The 22,500-nt window shown below is 43.0% G+C and overlaps 1 pseudogene; it reads right to left on the bottom strand.

Annotated features, from left to right (window-relative positions):
• The window catches only part of LOC112262190, a 54,844-nt pseudogene that overhangs the window by 8,295 nt on the left and 24,049 nt on the right, over positions 1 to 22,500 (bottom strand).

The raw sequence follows: 22,500 nt of genomic DNA, 5'->3' as shown, positions 1-22,500 counted from the left end.
GTTTCCTCCGACACATTGGTGCAGCTGGCTTCCGGGTTGGATGGCGCTGTGTTAAGAAGCAGTGCGGCTTGGTTGGGTGGCTTTCGACCTTTGTCTCTCCCGAGCCCGTACGGGAGTTGTAGCGATGAGACAAGATATTACTTACTAACAATTGGATACCACAAAATAATGATAAAATAAATTAATAAAAAAAACTTTATTAAAAAACTAAGTGCCCCGGGAACAAAACATCGCTATTTTGGTTCCATGGCCAGGAAACTCCACAGACCTTAATCCCATTGAGAATTTGTGGTCAATCCTCAAGAGGTGGGTGGACAAACAAAACCCCACAAATTCTGACAAACTCCAAGCATTGATTATGCAAGAATGGGCTGCCATCAGTCAGGATGTGGCCCAGAAGTTAATTGACAGGATGCCAGGGCGGATTGCAGAGGTCTTCAAAAAGAAGGGTCAACACTGCAGATATTGACTCTTTTCATCAACTTCATGTAATTGTCAATAAAAGCCTTTGACACTTATGAAATGCTTGTAATTATACTTCAGTATTCCATAGTAACATCTGACAAAAATATCTAAAGACACGAAAGCAGCAAACTTTGTGAAAATTCATATTTGTGTCATTCTCCAAACGTTTTGCCACGACTGTAGATACATTATGTATATATAGTATGTATAGATATAGATACATTATGTATAGATATAGATACATTATGTATAGATATAGATACATTATGTATAGATATAGATACATTATGTATAGATATAGTAATATAGTATGTATAGATATAGATACATTATGTATAGATATAGATACATTATGTATAGATATAGATACATTATGTATAGATATAGTATGTATAGATATAGATACATTATGTATAGATATAGATACATTATGTATAGATATAGATACATTATGTATAGATATAGTATGTATAGATATAGATACATTATGTATAGATATGTATATATAGATATAGATACATTATGTATAGATATAGATACATTATGTATAGATATAGATACATTATGTATAGATATAGATACATTATGCATAGATATGTATATATAGATATAGATACATTATGTATAGATATAGATACATTATGTATAGATATGTATATATAGATATAGATACATTATGTATAGATATAGATACATTATGTATAGATATGTATATATAGATATAGATACATTATGTATAGATATAGATACAGTATGTATAGATATAGATACAGTATGTATAGATATAGATACATTATGTATAGATATAGTAATATAGTATGTATAGATATAGATACATTATGTATAGATATATATATATGTATAGATATAGATACATTATGCATAGATATAGATACATTATGCATAGATATAGATACATTATGCATAGATATAGATAGATATAGATATATTATGTATAGATATAGATACATTATGCATAGATATATATAGATATAGATATATTATGTATAGATATAGATACATTATGCATAGATATATATAGATATAGATATATTATGTATAGATATAGATACATTATGCATAGATATATATAGATATAGATATATTATGTATAGATATAGATACATTATGCATAGATATATATAGATATAGATATATTATGTATAGATATAGATACATTATGCATAGATATATATAGATATAGATACATTATGTATAGATATACTATGTATGTATAGATACAGATACATTATGTATAGATATAGATAGATATAGATACACTATGTATAGATATAGATAGATATAGATACACTATGTATAGATATAGATAGATAGATATAGATAGATATAGTATGTATAGATATAGATACATTATGTATAGATATATATAGATAAATTATGTATAGATATAGATACACTATGTATAGATATAGATACATTATGAGTAGATACAGTGCCTTGCGAAAGTATTCGGCCCCCTTGAACTTTGCGACCTTTTGCCACATTTCAGGCTTCAAACATAAAGCTATAAAACTGTATTTTTTTGTGAAGAATCAACAACAAGTGGGACACAATCATGAAGTGGAACGACATTTATTGGATATTTCAAACTTTTTTAACAAATCAAAAACTGAAAAATTGGGCGTGCAAAATTATTCAGCCCCTTTACTTTCAGTGCAGCAAACTCTCTCCAGAAGTTCAGTGAGGATCTCTGAATGATCCAATGTTGACCTAAATGACTAATGATGATAAATACAATCCACCTGTGTGTAATCAAGTCTCCGTATAAATGCACCTGCACTGTGATAGTCTCAGAGGTCCGTTAAAGCGCAGAGAGCATCATGAAGAACAAGGAACACACCAGGCAGGTCCGAGATACTGTTGTGAAGAAGTTTAAAGCCGGATTTGGATACAAAAAAGATTTCCCAAGCTTTAAACATCCCAAGGAGCACTGTGCAAGCGATAATATTGAAATGGAAGGAGTATCAGACCACTGCAAATCTACCAAGACCTGGCCGTCCCTCTAAACTTTCAGCTCATACAAGGAGAAGACTGATCAGAGATGCAGCCAAGAGGCCCATGATCACTCTGGATGAACTGCAGAGATCTACAGCTGAGGTGGGAGACTCTGTCCATAGGACAACAATCAGTCGTATATTGCACAAATCTGGCCTTTATGGAAGAGTGGCAAGAAGAAAGCCATTTCTTAAAGATATCCATAAAAAGTGTCGTTTAAAGTTTGCCACAAGCCACCTGGGAGACACACCAAACATGTGGAAGAAGGTGCTCTGGTCAGATATATATATACATACATATCATATATACACATAATGTATCTATATCTATATATATATATATCTATACATACTGTATCTATATCTATGCATAATGTATCTATATCTACACATAATGTATCTATATCTATATATATATATCTATACATAATGTATCTATATCTATACATAATGTATCTATATCTATATATACATATCTATACATACTGTATCTATATCTATGCATAATGTAACTATATCTACACATAATGTATCTATATCTATATATACATATCTATACATACTGTATCTATATCTATGCATAATGTATCTATATCTATACATACTGTATCTATATCTATGCATAATGTATCTATATCTATACATAATGTATCTATATCTATATATATATATCTATACATAATGTATCTATATCTATATATATATATCTATACATAATGTATCTATATCTATATATACATATATACACATAATGTATCTATATCTATATATACATATCTATACATAATGTATCTATATCTATGCATAATGTATCTATATCTATATATATATATATCTATACATAATGTATCTATATCTATATATACATATATACACATAATGTATCTATATCTATATATACATATCTATACATAATGTATCTATATCTATGCATAATGTATCTATATCTATATATATATATCTATACATAATGTATCTATATCTATGCATAATGTATCTATATCTATACATACTATATCTATACATAATGTATCTATATCTATACATAATGTATCTATATCTATACATACTGTATCTATATCTATACATAATGTATCTATATCTATGCATAATGTATCTATATCTATACATACTGTATCTATATCTATACATAATAGAAGATCTATATCTATACATAATGTATCTATATCTATACATAATGTATCTATATCTATACATAATGTATCTATATCTATACATACTGTATCTATATCTATACATAATGTATCTATATCTATATATACTGTATCCATATCTATACATAATGTATCTATATCTATGCATAATGTATCTATATCTATATATATATATCTATACATAATGTATCTATATCTATATATACTGTATCTATATCTATGCATAATGTATCTATATCTATATATATATATATATCTATATATATATACATATCTATACATACTGTATCTATATCTATGCATAATGTATCTATATCTATACATACTGTATCTATATCTATGCATAATGTATCTATATCTATATATATATATCTATACATAATGTATCTATATCTATGCATAATGTATCTATATCTATACATAATGTATCTATATCTATACATAATGTATCTATATCTATACATACTATATCTATACATAATGTATCTATATCTATACATAATGTATCTATATCTATACATACTGTATCTATATCTATACATACTGTATCTATATCTATACATAATGTATCTATATCTATATATACATATCTATACATAATGTATCTATATCTATACATAATGTATCTATATCTGTATACACATCTATACATAATGTATCTATATCTATATATACATATCTATACATACTGTATCTATATCTATGCATAATGTATCTATATCTATATATATATATATCTATATATATATACATATCTATACATAATGTATCTATATCTATACATAATGTATCTATATCTATACATAATGTATCTATATCTATACATACTGTATCTATATCTATGCATAATGTATCTATATCTATATATATATATCTATACATAATGTATCTATATCTATGCATAATGTATCTATATCTATGCATAATGTATCTATATCTATACATAATGTATCTATATCTATATATACATATCTATGCATAATGTATCTATATCTATACATACTGTATCTATATCTATACATAATGTATCTATATCTATACATAATGTATCTATATCTATACATAATGTATCTATATCTATACATACTGTATCTATATCTATGCATAATGTATCTATATCTATACATAATGTATCTATATCTATACATACTGTATCTATATCTATACATAATGTATCTATATCTATACATAATGTATCTATATCTATGCATAATGTATCTATATCTATACATAATATATCTATACGTAATCTGGATCTATATCTATACATATATATATATATATATATGTATGTGTGTGTGTGTGTGTATAACTCACTGTAGGTGCTGAGCAGTCCTTCAAACTGTGTGATGAGCCCAACCTCACAGAGCTGCAGCAGGAAGCCTTTATCCTCCAGACCCGAGTACAGCCTCAGTACAAACCCACACACCACCGCACACAGCTAGAGAGATGGGGGGGAGAGAGAGGGGGAGAGGGGGAGGGAGAGAGAGAGGGGGAGGGAGGGAGAGAGAGGGGGAGGGAGAGAGAGAGGGGGAGGGAGAGAGAGAGGGGGAGGGAGAGAGAGAGGGGGGAGGGAGAGAGAGGGGGGAGGGAGAGAGAGAGGGGGAGGGAGAGAGAGAGGGGGAGGGAGAGGGGGGAGGGAGGGAGAGAGAGAGGGGAGAGAGGGGGAGGGAGAGAGAGAGGGGGGGAGGGAGAGAGAGAGGGGGAGGGAGAGAGAGGGGAGAGATGGGAGGGAGAGAGAGAGGGGGAGAGAGGGGGGAGGGAGAGAGAGAGGGGGAGGGAGAGAGAGAGGGGGAGGGAGAGAGAGAGGGGGAGGGAGAGAGAGAGGGGGAGGGAGAGAGAGAGGGGGAGGGAGAGAGAGAGGGGGAGGGAGAGAGAGAGAGGGGGAGGGAGAGAGAGAGGGGGGGAGGGAGAGAGGGGGGAGGGAGAGAGAGAGAGGGGGGGAGAGGGGGGAGGGAGAGAGAGAGGGGGAGGGAGAGAGAGAGAGGGGGGAGGGGGAGGGAGAGAGAGAGAGGGGGGAGGGAGAGAGAGGGGAGAGAGAGGGGGAGGGAGAGAGAGAGGGGGGAGGGAGAGAGAGAGGGGGAGAGAGAGGGGAGGGGGAGGGAGAGAGGGGAGGGGGGAGAGAGAGGGGAGGGGGAGGAGAGAGGGGAGGGGGAGAGAGAGGGGAGAGAGGGGGAGGGAGAGAGAGAGGGGGGAGGGAGAGAGAGAGAGGGGAGGGGGAGGAGAGAGGGGAGGGGGAGAGAGAGGGGAGGGGGGAGAGAGGGATGGGGGAGAGAGGGATGGGGGGAGAGAGGGGGGGGGGGAGAGAGAGGGGAGGGGGAGGGAGTGAGAGAGTGAGGGAAGGGAGATAGGAGAGAGGTAGGGAAGGAGAGGGAGAGGGGGATAGGAGAGACATATTGAAAGATACATTAAAGGACGTAGGTCCTGTTAGGGACCACCTGGCTGAAGACCACATGTTAGAGATCTAACCAAACATGACCACATGTTAGAGATCTAACCAAACATGACCACATGTTAGAGATCTAACCAAACATGACCACATGTTAGAGATCTAACCAAACATGACCACATGTTAGAGATCTAACCAAACATGACCACATGTTAAAGATCTAACCAAACATGACCACATGTTAGGATCTAACCAAACATGACCACATGTTAGAGATCTAACCAAACATGACCACATGTTAGAGATCTAACCAAACATGACCACATGTTAGAGATCTAACCAAACATGACCACATGTTAGAGATCTAACCAAACATGACCACATGTTAGAGATCTAACCAAACATGACCACATGTTAGAGATCTAACCAAACATGACCACATGTTAGAGATCTAACCAAACATGACCACATGTTATCAACTATACAAGAGCCCCCCCATCCCACCACACTACTCACTGCCTGGCTGAAGACAGCATCTCGTCTGTGTGTCAGGGGCTGACCATGGCAGGCTGATGCTGCTGCCCCTGTAGGAGGACGAAGGTCATAGCACACCGGGCCCTCTCCACCGCGTCACTCACACACTCCTTCAGAGTCACAACTAGAGGGAGGAGTTGCTCTTGCCACAAAGGGGACAGGTCTGGAAGAGGGGCGAGAGAGGCCTGCCAAGGAGCGCGGGAAGGGTCTGGAAAGGGGGAAGAGAGAGTTCAAATCCATTCAATTATCTGTGGAACGAATGATTTCAGGAACCTAATAAAAGTTGCAAACAGAAATGGATCCTTCATTAAAGTTCTCCCCAATCTGAATCGGTCTGATTGATTGAAGATATAGTAACCTTTCCATTCACTTATAGATATTTTCTTAAGGAACCAAGGAAGGAAGGATGTAGGAACCAAGGAAGTAAGAACCAAGGAAGGATGTAGGAACCAAGGTAGGAAGGATGTAGGAACCAAGGTAGGAAGGATGTAGGAACCAAGGAAGGAAGTATGTAGGGACCAAGGAATGAAGGATGTAGGAACCAAGGTAGGAAGGATGTAGGAACCAAGGATGTAGGAACCAAGGAAGGAAGGATGTAGGAACCAAGGTAGGAAGGATGTAGGAACCAAGGAAGGAAGGATGTAGGAACCAAGGTAGGAAGTATGTAGGAACCAAGGTAGGAAGGATGTAGGAACCAAGGAAGGAAGGAGGTAGGAGCCAAGGAAGGAACAATGTAGGAACCAAGGGAGGAAGGATGTAGGAACCAAGGTAGGAAGGATGTAGGAACCAAGGAAGGAATGATGTAGGAACCAAGGGAGGAACGATGTAGGAACCAAGGTAGGAAGGATGTAGGAACCAAGGAAGAAAGGATGTAGGATCCAAGGAAGGAAGGATGTAGGAACCAAGGAAGGAAGGATGTATTTCTGAAGTATTGCTACAGTTTGGGGCCGTACCAGTGTTGTGTGAGGTGGTGGTGACATCATTCTGTGTCTGTGAGGTAACTTCCTGTTTCCTGTTCTCCCTCTCCTGTAGCCGGTCCACCATGGCGATGATGCAGTTCAGACTCATAGCAACGTTAGCCCACACCCTGTCCTAAACACACAACGTTAGTCCACACCCTGTCCTAAACACACAACGTTAGTCCACACCCTGTCCTAAACACACAATATTAGCCCACACCGTGTCCTAAACACACAACGTTAGTCCACACCCTGTCCTAAACACACAATGTTAGTCCACACCCTGTCCTAAACACACAACGTTAGCCCACACCCTGTCCTAAACACACAACGTTAGCCCACACCCTGTCCTAAACACACAACGTTAGCCCACACCCTGTCCTAAACACACACACAACGTTAGCCCACACCATGTACTAAACACACAACGTTAGCCCACTCCCTGTCCTAAACACACACACACTTTTAGCCCACACCCTGTCCTAAACACACTACATTAGCCCACACCCTGTCCTAAACACACACACAACGTTAGTCCACATCCTGTCCTAAACACACACACGTTAGCCCACACCCTGTCCTAAACACACAACGTTTGCCTACACCCTGTCCTAAACACACAACGTTAGTCCACACCCTGTCCTAAACACACAAAATTAGCTCACACCTTGTACTAAACACACACTTTTAGCCCAAACCCTGTCCTAAACACACAACGTTAGTCCACACCCTGTCCTAAACACACAACATTAGCCCACACCCTGTCCTAAACACACACTTTTAGCCCACACCCTGTCCTAAACACACAACATTAGCCCACACCCTGTCCTCAACACACACACACTTTTAGCCCCCACCCTGTCCTAAACACACACACAACATTAGCCCACACCATGTACTAAACACACAACGTTAGCCCACACCCTGTCCTCAACACACACACACTTTTAGCCCCCACCCTGTCCTGAACACACACACAACGTTAGCCCACACCCTGTCCTAAACACACAACGTTAGCCCACACCCTGTCCTAAACACACACACAACGTTAGCCCACACCCTGTCCTAAACACATTAGTCCACACCCTGTCCAACACATTAGTCCACACCCTGTCCAACACATTAGTCCACACCCTGCCCAACACATTAGTCAACACCCTGTCCTACACATTAGTCCACACCCTGTCCTAAACACATTAGTCCACACCCTGTCCAACACATTAGTCAACACCCTGTCCTACATATTAGTCCACACCCTGTCCAACACGTTAGTCAACACCCTGTCCTAAACACACAACATTAGTCCACATCCTGTCCAACACATTAGTCAACACCCTGTCCTACACATTAGTCAACACCCTGTCCTACACATTAGTCAACACCCTGTCCTACACATTAGTCCACACCCTGTCCTACACATTAGTCAACACCCTGTCCTAAACACACAACATTAGTCCACACCCTGTCCAACACATTAGTCAACACCCTGTCCTACACATTAGTCAACACCCTGTCCTACACATTAGTCAACACTGTGTCCTACACATTAGTCCACACCCTGTCCTACACATTAGTCCACACCCTGTCCAACACATTAGTCCACACCCTGTCCTACACATTAGTCAACACCCTGTCCTACATATTAGTCCACACCCTGTCCAACACATTAGTCAACACCCTGTTCAACATATTAGTCCACACCCTGTCCTACACATTAGTCAACACCCTGTCCTAAACACACAACATTAGTCAACACCCTGTGCTACACATTAGTCAACACCCTGTCCTAAACACACAACATTAGTCAACACCCTGTCCTACACATTAGTCAACACCCTGTCCTAAACACACAACATTAGTCCACACCCTGTCCAACACATTAGTCAACACCCTGTCCTACACATTAGTCCACACCCTGTCCGACACATTAGTCAACACCCTGTCCTAAACACATTAGTCCACACCCTGTCCAACACATTAGTCAACACCCTGTCCTACACATTAGTCCATACCCTGTCCTAAACACATTAGTCCACACCCTGTCCTAAACACATTAGTCCACACCCTGTCCTACACATTAGTCCACACCCTGTCCTAAACACATTAGTCCACACCCTGTCCTAAACACATTAGTCCACACCCTGTCCTAAACACATTAGTCCACACCCTGTCCTACACATTAGTCCACACCCTGTCCTACACATTAGTCCACACCCTGTAGAAACACATTAGTCCACACCCCTGTCCAACACATTAGTCCACACCCTGTCTTATACATTAGTCCACACCCTGTCCTACACATTAGTCAACACCCTGTCCTAAACACATTAGTCCACACCCTGTCCTAAACACATTAGTCCACACCCTGTCCAACACATTAGTCAACACCCTGTCCTAAACATTAGTCCACACCCTGTCCTAAACATTAGTCCACACCCTGTCCTAAACACATTAGTCCACACCCTGTCCTAAACACATTAGTCCACACCCTGTCCTAAACACATTAGTCCACACCCTGTCCTAAACACATTAGTCCATACCCTGTCCTAAACACATTAGTCCATACCCTGTCCTAAACACATTAGTCCATACCCTGTCCTAAACACATTAGTCCACACCCTGTCCTACACATTAGTCCACACCCTGTCCTACACATTAGTCCACACCCTGTCCAATATAGTGAAGAGAACAGGTCCACACCCTGTCCTACACATTAGTCCACACCCTGTCCTACACATTAGTCCACACCCTGTCCAACACATTAGTCCACACCCTGTCCTACACATTAGTCAACACCCTGTCCTACATATTAGTCCACACCCTGTCCAACACATTAGTCAACACCCTGTTCAACATATTAGTCCACACCCTGTCCTACACATTAGTCAACACCCTGTCCTAAACACACAACATTAGTCAACACCCTGTCCTACACATTAGTCAACACCCTGTCCTAAACACACAACATTAGTCAACACCCTGTCCTACACATTAGTCAACACCCTGTCCTAAACACACAACATTAGTCCACACCCTGTCCAACACATTAGTCAACACCCTGTCCTACACATTAGTCCACACCCTGTCCGACACATTAGTCAACACCCTGTCCTAAACACATTAGTCCACACCCTGTCCAACACATTAGTCAACACCCTGTCCTACACATTAGTCCATACCCTGTCCTAAACACATTAGTCCACACCCTGTCCTAAACACATTAGTCCACACCCTGTCCTACACATTAGTCCACACCCTGTCCTAAACACATTAGTCCACACCCTGTCCTAAACACATTAGTCCACACCCTGTCCTAAACACATTAGTCCACACCCTGTCCTACACATTAGTCCACACCCTGTAGAAACACATTAGTCCACACCCTGTCCTATACATTAGTCCACACCCTGTCCTACACATTAGTCCACACCCTGTAGAAACACATTAGTCCACACCCCTGTCCAACACATTAGTCCACACCCTGTCTTATACATTAGTCCACACCCTGTCCAACACATTAGTCCACACCCTGTAGAAACACATTAGTCCACACCCCTGTCCAACACATTAGTCCACACCCTGTCTTATATATTAGTCCACACCCTGTCCAACACATTAGTCAACACCCTGTCCTAAACATTAGTCCACACCCTGTCCTAAACATTAGTCCACACCCTGTCCTAAACACATTAGTCAACACCCTGTCCAACACATTAGTTCACACCCTGCCCTAAACACATTAGTCCACACCCTGTCCTACACATTAGTCCACACCCTGTCCTACACATTAGTCCACACCCTGTCCTAAACACATTAGTCCACACCCTGTCCTAAACACATTAGTCCACACCCTGTCCTAAACACATTAGTCCACAACCTGTCCTAAACACATTAGTCAACACCCTGTCCTACACATTAGTCAACACCCTGTCCTACACATTAGTCCACACCCTGTCCTACACATTAGTCAACACCCTGTCCTAAACACACAACATTAGTCCACACCCTGTCCAACACATTAGTCAACACCCTGTCCTACACATTAGTCAACACCCTGTCCTACACATTAGTCAACACTGTGTCCTACACATTAGTCCACACCCTGTCCTACACATTAGTCCACACCCTGTCCAACACATTAGTCCACACCCTGTCCTACACATTAGTCAACACCCTGTCCTACATATTAGTCCACACCCTGTCCAACACATTAGTCAACACCCTGTTCAACATATTAGTCCACACCCTGTCCTACACATTAGTCAACACCCTGTCCTAAACACACAACATTAGTCAACACCCTGTGCTACACATTAGTCAACACCCTGTCCTAAACACACAACATTAGTCAACACCCTGTCCTACACATTAGTCAACACCCTGTCCTAAACACACAACATTAGTCCACACCCTGTCCAACACATTAGTCAACACCCTGTCCTACACATTAGTCCACACCCTGTCCGACACATTAGTCAACACCCTGTCCTAAACACATTAGTCCACACCCTGTCCAACACATTAGTCAACACCCTGTCCTACACATTAGTCCATACCCTGTCCTAAACACATTAGTCCACACCCTGTCCTAAACACATTAGTCCACACCCTGTCCTACACATTAGTCCACACCCTGTCCTAAACACATTAGTCCACACCCTGTCCTAAACACATTAGTCCACACCCTGTCCTAAACACATTAGTCCACACCCTGTCCTACACATTAGTCCACACCCTGTCCTACACATTAGTCCACACCCTGTAGAAACACATTAGTCCACACCCCTGTCCAACACATTAGTCCACACCCTGTCTTATACATTAGTCCACACCCTGTCCTACACATTAGTCAACACCCTGTCCTAAACACATTAGTCCACACCCTGTCCTAAACACATTAGTCCACACCCTGTCCAACACATTAGTCAACACCCTGTCCTAAACATTAGTCCACACCCTGTCCTAAACATTAGTCCACACCCTGTCCTAAACACATTAGTCCACACCCTGTCCTAAACACATTAGTCCACACCCTGTCCTAAACACATTAGTCCACACCCTGTCCTAAACACATTAGTCCACACCCTGTCCTAAACACATTAGTCCATACCCTGTCCTAAACACATTAGTCCATACCCTGTCCTAAACACATTAGTCCACACCCTGTCCTACACATTAGTCCACACCCTGTCCTACACATTAGTCCACACCCTGTCCAATATAGTGAAGAGAACAGGTCCACACCCTGTCCTACACATTAGTCCACACCCTGTCCTACACATTAGTCCACACCCTGTCCAACACATTAGTCCACACCCTGTCCTACACATTAGTCAACACCCTGTCCTACATATTAGTCCACACCCTGTCCAACACATTAGTCAACACCCTGTTCAACATATTAGTCCACACCCTGTCCTACACATTAGTCAACACCCTGTCCTAAACACACAACATTAGTCAACACCCTGTCCTACACATTAGTCAACACCCTGTCCTAAACACACAACATTAGTCAACACCCTGTCCTACACATTAGTCAACACCCTGTCCTAAACACACAACATTAGTCCACACCCTGTCCAACACATTAGTCAACACCCTGTCCTACACACACAACATTAGTCAACACCCTGTCCTACACATTAGTCAACACCCTGTCCTAAACACACAACATTAGTCCACACCCTGTCCAACACATTAGTCAACACCCTGTCCTACACATTAGTCCATACCCTGTCCTAAACACATTAGTCCACACCCTGTCCTAAACACATTAGTCCACACCCTGTCCTACACATTAGTCCACACCCTGTCCTAAACACATTAGTCCACACCCTGTCCTAAACACATTAGTCCACACCCTGTCCTACACATTAGTCCACACCCTGTAGAAACACATTAGTCCACACCCTGTCCTATACATTAGTCCACACCCTGTCCTACACATTAGTCCACACCCTGTAGAAACACATTAGTCCACACCCCTGTCCAACACATTAGTCCACACCCTGTCTTATACATTAGTCCACACCCTGTCCAACACATTAGTCCACACCCTGTAGAAACACATTAGTCCACACCCCTGTCCAACACATTAGTCCACACCCTGTCTTATATATTAGTCCACACCCTGTCCAACACATTAGTCAACACCCTGTCCTAAACATTAGTCCACACCCTGTCCTAAACATTAGTCCACACCCTGTCCTAAACACATTAGTCAACACCCTGTCCAACACATTAGTTCACACCCTGCCCTAAACACATTAGTCCACACCCTGTCCTACACATTAGTCCACACCCTGTCCTACACATTAGTCCACACCCTGTCCTAAACACATTAGTCCACACCCTGTCCTAAACACATTAGTCCACACCCTGTCCTAAACACATTAGTCCACAACCTGTCCTAAACACATTAGTCCACACCCTGTCCTAAACACATTAGTCCACACCCTGTCCTACACATTAGTCCACACCCTGTCCTACACATTAGTCCACACCCTGTAGAAACACATTAGTCCACACCCCTGTCCAACACATTAGTCCACACCCTGTCTTATACATTAGTCCACACCCTGTCCTACACATTAGTCAACACCCTGTCCTAAACACATTAGTCCACACACTGTCCTAAACACATTAGTCCACACCCTGTCCAACACATTAGTCCACACCCTGTCCTAAACATTAGTCCACACCCTGTCCTAAACATTAGTCCACACCCTGTCCTAAACACATTAGTCCACACCCTGTCCTAAACACATTAGTCCACACCCTGTCCTAAACACATTAGTCCACACCCTGTCCTAAACACATTAGTCCACACCCTGTCCTAAACACATTAGTCCATACCCTGTCCTAAACACATTAGTCCATACCCTGTCCTAAACACATTAGTCCACACCCTGTCCTACACATTAGTCCACACCCTGTCCTACACATTAGTCCACACCCTGTCCAATATACTGAAGAGAACAGGTCCACACCCTGTCCTACACATTAGTCCACACCCTGTCCTACACATTAGTCCACACCCTGTCCAACACATTAGTCCACACCCTGTCCTACACATTAGTCAACACCCTGTCCTACATATTAGTCCACACCCTGTCCAACACATTAGTCAACACCCTGTTCAACATATTAGTCCACACCCTGTCCTACACATTAGTCAACACCCTGTCCTAAACACACAACATTAGTCAACACCCTGTCCTACACATTAGTCAACACCCTGTCCTAAACACACAACATTAGTCCACACCCTGTCCAACACATTAGTCAACACCCTGTCCTACACATTAGTCCACACCCTGTCCGACACATTAGTCAACACCCTGTCCTAAACACATTAGTCCACACCCTGTCCAACACATTAGTCAACACCCTGTCCTACACATTAGTCCATACCCTGTCCTAAACACATTAGTCCACACCCTGTCCTAAACACATTAGTCCACACCCTGTCCTACACATTAGTCCACACCCTGTCCTAAACACATTAGTCCACACCCTGTCCTAAACACATTAGTCCACACCCTGTCCTAAACACATTAGTCCACACCTGTCCTACACATTAGTCCACACCCTGTAGAAACACATTAGTCCACACCCTGTCCTATACATTAGTCCACACCCTGTCCTACACATTAGTCCACACCCTGTAGAAACACATTAGTCCACACCCCTGTCCTAAACACATTAGTCCATACCCTGTCCTAAACACATTAGTCCATACCCTGTCCTAAACACATTAGTCCACACCCTGTCCTACACATTAGTCCACACCCTGTCCTACACATTAGTCCACACCCTGTCCAATATACTGAAGAGAACAGGTCCACACCCTGTCCTACACATTAGTCCACACCCTGTCCTACACATTAGTCCACACCCTGTCCAACACATTAGTCCACACCCTGTCCTACACATTAGTCAACACCCTGTCCTACATATTAGTCCACACCCTGTCCAACACATTAGTCAACACCCTGTTCAACATATTAGTCCACACCCTGTCCTACATATTAGTCAACACCCTGTCCTAAACACACAACATTAGTCAACACCCTGTCCTACACATTAGTCAACACCCTGTCCTAAACACACAACATTAGTCAACACCCTGTCCTACACATTAGTCAACACCCTGTCCTAAACACACAACATTAGTCCACACCCTGTCCAACACATTAGTCAACACCCTGTCCTACACATTAGTCCACACCCTGTCCGACACATTAGTCAACACCCTGTCCTAAACACATTAGTCCACACCCTGTCCAACACATTAGTCAACACCCTGTCCTACACATTAGTCCATACCCTGTCCTAAACACATTAGTCCACACCCTGTCCTAAACACATTAGTCCACACCCTGTCCTAAACACATTAGTCCACACCCTGTCCTAAACACATTAGTCCACACCCTGTCCTAAACACATTAGTCCACACCCTGTCCTACACATTAGTCCACACCCTGTAGAAACACATTAGTCCACACCCTGTCCTATACATTAGTCCACACCCTGTCCTACACATTAGTCCACACCCTGTAGAAACACATTAGTCCACACCCCTGTCCAACACATTAGTCCACACCCTGTCTTATACATTAGTCCACACCCTGTCCAACACATTAGTCCACACCCTGTAGAAATACATTAGTCCACACCCCTGTCCAACACACTAGTCCACACCCTGTCTTATACATTAGTCCACACCCTGTCCAACACATTAGTCAACACCCTGTCCTAAACATTAGTCCACACCCTGTCCTAAACATTAGTCCACACCCTGTCCTAAACACATTAGTCAACACCCTGTCCAACACATTAGTCCACACCCTGCCCTAAACACATTAGTCCACACCCTGTCCTAAACACATTAGTCCACACCCTGTCCTAAACATTAGTCCACACCCTGTCCAATATACTGAAGAGAACAGGTCCACACCCTGTCCTACACATTAGTCCACACCCTGTCCTACACATTAGTCCACACCCTGTCCAACACATTAGTCCACACCCTGTCCTACACATTAGTCAACACCCTGTCCTACATATTAGTCCACACCCTGTCCAACACATTAGTCAACACCCTGTTCAACATATTAGTCCACACCCTGTCCTACACATTAGTCAACACCCTGTCCTAAACACACAACGTTAGTCCACAACCTGTCCTAAACACACAATGTTAGTCCATACCCTGTCCTAAACACACAACGTTAGTCCCTACCCTGTCCTAAACACACAATGTTAGTCCATACCCTGTCCTAAACACACAACGTTAGTCCACACCCTGTCCTAAACACACAACGTTAGCCCACACCCTGTCCTAAACACACAACGTTAGCCCACACCCTGTCCTAAACACACAACGTTAGCCCACACCCTGTCCTAAACACACACACAACGTTAGCCCACACCATGTACTAAACACACAACGTTAGCCCACTCCCTGTCCTAAACACACACACACTTTTAGCCCACACCCTGTCCTAAACACACTACATTAGCCCACACCCTGTCCTAAACACACACACAACGTTAGTCCACATCCTGTCCTAAACACACACACGTTAGCCCACACCCTGTCCTAAACACACAACGTTTGCCTACACCCTGTCCTAAACACACAACGTTAGTCCACACCCTGTCCTAAACACACAAAATTAGCTCACACCTTGTACTAAACACACACTTTTAGCCCACACCCTGTCCTAAACACACAACGTTAGTCCACACCCTGTCCTAAACACACAACATTAGCCCACACCCTGTCCTAAACACACACTTTTAGCCCACACCCTGTCCTAAACACACAACATTAGCCCACACCCTGTCCTCAACACACACACACTTTTAGCCCCCACCCTGTCCTAAACACACACACAACATTAGCCCACACCATGTACTAAACACACAACGTTAGCCCACACCCTGTCCTCAACACACACACTTTTTAGCCCCCACCCTGTCCTGAACACACACACAACGTTAGCCCACACCCTGTCCTAAACACACAACGTTAGCTCACACCCTGTCCTAAACACATTAGTCCACACCCTGTCCAACACATTAGTCCACACCCTGTCCAACACATTAGTCCACACCCTGTCCAACACATTAGTCAACACCCTGTCCTACACATTAGTCCACACCCTGTCCTAAACACATTAGTCCACACCCTGTCCAACACATTAGTCAACACCCTGTCCTACATATTAGTCCACACCCTGTCCAACACATTAGTCAACACCCTGTCCTAAACACACAACATTAGTCCACATCCTGTCCAACACATTAGTCAACACCCTGTCCTACACATTAGTCAACACCCTGTCCTACACATTAGTCAACACCCTGTCCTACACATTAGTCCACACCCTGTCCTACACATTAGTCAACACCCTGTCCTAAACACACAACATTAGTCCACACCCTGTCCAACACATTAGTCAACACCCTGTCCTACACATTAGTCAACACCCTGTCCTACACATTAGTCAACACTGTGTCCTACACATTAGTCCACACCCTGTCCTACACATTAGTCCACACCCTGTCCAACACATTAGTCCACACCCTGTCCTACACATTAGTCAACACCCTGTCCTACATATTAGTCCACACCCTGTCCAACACATTAGTCAACACCCTGTTCAACATATTAGTCCACACCCTGTCCTACACATTAGTCAACACCCTGTCCTAAACACACAACATTAGTCAACACCCTGTCCTACATTAGTCAACACCCTGTCCTAAACACACAACATTAGTCAACACCCTGTCCTACACATTAGTCAACACCCTGTCCTAAACACACAACATTAGTCCACACCCTGTCCAACACATTAGTCAACACCCTGTCCTACACATTAGTCCACACCCTGTCCGACACATTAGTCAACACTCTGTCCTAAACACATTAGTCCACACCCTGTCCAACACATTAGTCAACACCCTGTCCTACACATTAGTCCCTACCCTGTCCTAAACACATTAGTCCACACCCTGTCCTAAACACATTAGTCCACACCCTGTCCTAAACACATTAGTCCACACCCTGTCCTACACATTAGTCCACACCCTGTAGAAACACATTAGTCCACACCCTGTCCTATACATTAGTCCACACCCTGTCCTACACATTAGTCCACACCCTGTAGAAACACATTAGTCCACACCCCTGTCCAACACATTAGTCCACACCCTGTCTTATACATTAGTCCACACCCTGTCCTACACATTAGTCAACACCCTGTCCTAAACACATTAGTCCACACCCTGTCCTAAACACATTAGTCCACACCCTGTCCAACACATTAGTCAACACCCTGTCCTAAACATTAGTCCACACCCTGTCCTAAACATTAGTCCACACCCTGTCCTAAACACATTAGTCAACACCCTGTCCAACACATTAGTCCACACCCTGCCCTAAACACATTAGTCCACACCCTGTCCTACACATTAGTCCACACCCTGTCCTACACATTAGTCCACACCCTGTCCTAAACACATTAGTCCACACCCTGTCCTAAACACATTAGTCCACACCCTGTCCTAAACACATTAGTCCACACCCTGTCCTAAACACATTAGTCCACACCCTGTCCTAAACACATTAGTCCATACCCTGTCCTAAACACATTAGTCCATACCCTGTCCTAAACACATTAGTCCACACCCTGTCCTACACATTAGTCCACACCCTGTCCTACACATTAGTCCACACCCTGTCCAATATACTGAAGAGAACAGGTCCACACCCTGTCCTACACATTAGTCCACACCCTGCCCTACACATTAGTCCACACCCTGTCCAACACATTAGTCCACACCCTGTCCTACACATTAGTCCACACCCTGTCCTAAACACATTAGTCCACACCCTGTCCTAAACACATTAGTCCACACCCTGTCCTACACATTAGTCCACACCCTGTAGAAACACATTAGTCCACACCCTGTCCTATACATTAGTCCACACCCTGTCCTACACATTAGTCCACACCCTGTAGAAACACATTAGTCCACACCCTGTCCAACACATTAGTCCACACCCTGTCTTATACATTAGTCCACACCCTGTCCAACACATTAGTCCACACCCTGTAGAAACACATTAGTCCACACCCCTGTCCAACACATTAGTCCACACCTTGTCTTATACATTAGTCCACACCCTGTCCAACACATTAGTCCACACCCTGTCCTAAACATTAGTCCACACCCTGCCCTAAACACATTAGTCCACACCCTGTCCTACACATTAGTCCACACCCTGTCCTACACATTAGTCCACACCCTGTCCTAAACACATTAGTCCACACCCTGTCCTAAACATTAGTCCACACCCTGTCCTAAACACATTAGTCCACACCCTGTCCTAAACACATTAGTCCACACCCTGTCCAAAACACATTAGTCCACACCCTGTCCTACACATTAGTCCACACCCTGTAGAAACACATTAGTCCACACCCTGTCCTATACATTAGTCCACACCCTGTCCTACACATTAGTCCACACCCTGTAGAAACACATTAGTCCACACCCCTGTCCAACACATTAGTCCACACCCTGTCTTATACATTAGTCCACACCCTGTCCTACACATTAGTCAACACCCTGTCCTAAACACATTAGTCCACACCCTGTCCTAAACACATTAGTCCACACCCTGTCCAACACATTAGTCAACACCCTGTCCTAAACATTAGTCCACACCCTGTCCTAAACATTAGTCCACACCCTGTCCTAAACACATTAGTCAACACCCTGTCCAACACATTAGTCCACACCCTGCCCTAAACACATTAGTCCACACCTGTCCTACACATTAGTCCACACCCTGTCCTACACATTAGTCCACACCCTGTCCTAAACACATTAGTCCACACCCTGTCCTAAACACATTAGTCCACACCCTGTCCTAAACACATTAGTCCATACCCTGTCCTAAACACATTAGTCCATACCCTGTCCTAAACACATTAGTCAACACCCTGTCCTACACATTAGTCCACACCCTGTCCTACACATTAGTCCACACCCTGTCCAATATACTGAAGAGAACAGGTCCACACCCTGTCCTACACATTAGTCCACACCCTGTCCTACACATTAGTCCACACCCTGTCCTACACATTAGTCAACACCCTGTCCTACATATTAGTCCACACCCTGTCCTACACATTAGTCAACACCCTGTCCTAAACACACAACATTAGTCAACACCCTGTCCTACACATTAGTCAACACCCTGTCCTAAACACACAACATTAGTCAACACCCTGTCCTACACATTAGTCAACACCCTGTCCTAAACACACAACATTAGTCAACACCCTGTCCTACACATTAGTCAACACCCTGTCCTAAACACACAACATTAGTCCACACCCTGTCCAACACATTAGTCAACACCCTGTCCTACACATTAGTCCACACCCTGTCCGACACATTAGTCAACACCCTGTCCTAAACACATTAGTCCACACCCTGTCCAACACATTAGTCAACACCCTGTCCTACACATTAGTCCACACCCTGTCCTAAACACATTAGTCCACACCCTGTCCTAAACACATTAGTCCACACCCTGTCCTACACATTAGTCCACACCCTGTCCTAAACACATTAGTCCACACCCTGTCCTAAACACATTAGTCCACACCCTGTCCTAAACACATTAGTCCACACCCTGTCCTACACATTAGTCCACACCCTGTAGAAACACATTAGTCCACACCCTGTCCTATACATTAGTCCACACCCTGTCCTACACATTAGTCCGCACCCTGTAGAAACACATTAGTCCACACCCCTGTCCAACACATTAGTCCACACCCTGTCTTATACATTAGTCCACACCCTGTCCTACACATTAGTCAACACCCTGTCCTAAACACATTAGTCCACACCCTGTCCTAAACACATTAGTCCACACCCTGTCCAACACATTAGTCAACACCCTGTCCTAAACATTAGTCCACACCCTGTCCTAAACATTAGTCCACACCCTGTCCTAAACACATTAGTCAACACCCTGTCCAACACATTAGTCCACACCCTGCCCTAAACACATTAGTCCACACCCTGTCCTACACATTAGTCCACACCCTGTCCTACACATTAGTCCACACCCTGTCCTAAACACATTAGTCCACACCCTGTCATAAACATATTAGTCCACACCCTGTCCTAAACACATTGGTCCACACCCTGTCCTAAACACATTAGTCCACACCCTGTCCTAAACACATTAGTCCATACCCTGTCCTAAACACATTAGTCCATACCCTGTCCTAAACACATTAGTCCACACCCTGTCCTACACATTAGTCCACACCCTGTCCTACACATTAGTCCACACCCTGTCCAATATACTGAAGAGAACAGGTCCACACCCTGTCCTACACATTAGTCCACACCCTGTTCAACACATTAGTCTACACCCTGTCCTAGACATTAGTCCACACCCTGTCCTACATATTAGTCAACACCCTGTCCTACACATTAGTCCACACCCTGTCCAACACATTAGTCCACACCCTGTCCAACACATTAGTCCACACCCTGTCCTAAACACATTAGTCCACACCCTGTCCTAAACAAATTAGTCCATACCCTGTCCTAAACAAATTAGTCCATACCCTGTCCTAAACACATTAGTCCATACCCTGTCCTAAACACACCACATTAGTCCACACCCTATCCTAAACACATTAGTCCATACCCTGTCCTAAACACCTTAGTCCATACCCTGTCCTAAACACATTAGTCCACACCCTGTCCTACACACATTAGTCCACACCCTGTCCTAAACACATTAGTCCACACCCTGTCCTAAACACATTAGTCAACACCCTGTCCTACACATTAGTCCACACCCTGTCCTACACATTAGTCCACACCCTGTCCTAAACACATTAGTCCACACC

This window comes from Oncorhynchus tshawytscha, unplaced genomic scaffold (assembly GCF_018296145.1).
Source record: "Oncorhynchus tshawytscha isolate Ot180627B unplaced genomic scaffold, Otsh_v2.0 Un_contig_13380_pilon_pilon, whole genome shotgun sequence".
NCBI classification, from domain to species: Eukaryota; Metazoa; Chordata; class Actinopteri; order Salmoniformes; family Salmonidae; genus Oncorhynchus; species Oncorhynchus tshawytscha.
This window is presented reverse-complemented; position numbering and strand designations above follow the sequence as displayed.